The sequence below is a fragment of the Bubalus kerabau genome, chromosome 15 (genome assembly GCF_029407905.1).
Source record: "Bubalus kerabau isolate K-KA32 ecotype Philippines breed swamp buffalo chromosome 15, PCC_UOA_SB_1v2, whole genome shotgun sequence".
Taxonomy (NCBI): Eukaryota; Metazoa; Chordata; class Mammalia; order Artiodactyla; family Bovidae; genus Bubalus; species Bubalus kerabau.
Genome location: NC_073638.1, coordinates 33,636,692 through 33,638,478, shown reverse-complemented (window position 1 = coordinate 33,638,478; position 1,787 = coordinate 33,636,692). Strand labels below are relative to the sequence as shown.

Genomic DNA, 1,787 nt, shown 5'->3' with positions numbered 1-1,787 from the left:
GAGCAAGCATCTTTTAATTTCATGGCTGAAGTCACTGTTTGCAGTGATTTTGTAGCCCAAGAATATAAAGTCTGTCACTGTTTCCATTGTTTCCCCATCTATTTGCCATGAAGTGATGGGACCAGATGCCATGGTCTTAGTTTTCTGAATGTTGAGTTTTAAGCCAACTTTTTCATTCTCCTCTTTCACTTTCATCACGAGGCTCTATAGTTCCTCTTCACTTTCTGCCATAAGGGTAGTGTCATCCGCATATCTGAGGTTACTGATATTTCTCCCAGCAATCTTGATGACATCTTGTGCTTCATCCAGCCTAGTACTTCGCATGATATACTCTGCATATAAGTTAAATAAGCAAGATGACAATATACAGCCTTGACATTCTCCTTTCCCAATTTTGAACCAGTCTGTTGTTCCATGTCCAGTTCTAACTGTTGCTTCTTGACCTGCATACAGGTTTCACAGGAGGCAGGTAAGGTGGTCTGGTATTCCCATCTCTAACATTTTTCCACAGTTTGTTGTGATCCACACAGTCAAAGGCCTTATCGTAGTCAATGAAGCAGAAGTAGATGTTTTTCTGGAATTCTGTTGTTTTTTCTATGATCCAGTGGATATTGGCAATTTGATCTCTGGTTCCTCTGTCTTTTCTAAATCCAGCTTGAACATCTGGAAGTTCTCCATTCATATATTCTTGAGGCCTAGCTTGGAGAATTTTGAATGTTACTTTGCTAGCATGTGAAATGAGTGCAATTTATGGGGTAGTTTGAACATTTTTTGGTATTGCCTTTCTTTGGGATTGGGATGAAAACTGACCACCTCCAGTCCTGTGGCCACTGCTGAGTTTTCCAGATTTGCTGACATACTGAGTACAGCGGCATCTTTTAGAATTTGAAATAGCTCAGCTGGAATTCCATGACCTCCACTAGCTTTGTTCGTAGTGATGCTTCCCACTTGACTTCGCACTCCAAGATGTCTGGCTCTAGGTGAGTGATCACACCATCATGGTTGTCTGGATCATTAAGATCTTTTTTGTACAGTTCTTCTGTGTATTCTTGCCATCTCTTCTAAATGTCTTCTGCTTCTGTTAGGTCCATACTGTTTGTGTCCTTTATTGCGTCCATCTTTGCATGAAATATTTCCTTGGTATCTCTAATTTTCTTGAAGAGACCTCTAGTGTTTCCCATTCTATTGTTTTCCTCTATTTCTTTGCAGTGTTCACTTAGGAAGGCTTTCTTATCTCTCTTTGCTATTCTTTGGAACTCTGCATTCAGATGGGTATAGCTTTCCTTTTCTCCTTTGCCTTTCACTTCTCCTCTTTTCTCAGCTATTTGTAAGGCCTCCTCAGACAACCATTTTGCCTTTTTGCATTTCTTTTTTTTTTTTCTTTTTTTTTAAATATGGAACGCTTCACGAATTTGCGTGTCATCTTTGCGCAGGGGCCATGCTAATCTTCTCTGTATCGTTCCAATTTTAGTATATGTGCTGCCGAAGCAAGCACCTTTTTGCATTTCTTTTTCTTGGGGATGGTTTTAATCACCACCTCCTGTACAATATTATGAACCTCCATCCATAGTTCTTCAGGGACTCTGTCTGTCAGATCTAATGCCTTGAATCTATTTGTCACTTGCACTGTATAATTATAAGGGATTTAATTTAGGTCATACCTGAATGGCCTAGTGATTTTCCCTACTTTCTTCAATTTAAGTCTGAATTTTGCAATAAGGAGTTCATGCTCTGAGCTACAGTCAGCTCCTGGCCTTGTTTTTGCTGATTGTATAGAACTTCTCCAA

At 39.7% G+C, this 1,787-nt stretch overlaps 1 non-coding gene across 1 annotated transcript; it reads right to left on the bottom strand.

Moving 5' to 3' along the window:
• Nucleotides 1–1,388: 1,388 nt before the first annotated feature.
• LOC129629377 (U6 spliceosomal RNA) lies at nt 1,389–1,495 on the bottom strand. The gene has a single exon (XR_008703210.1). It is a non-coding gene; the product is annotated as a U6 spliceosomal RNA (small nuclear RNA).
• Nucleotides 1,496–1,787: the final 292 nt, after the last annotated feature.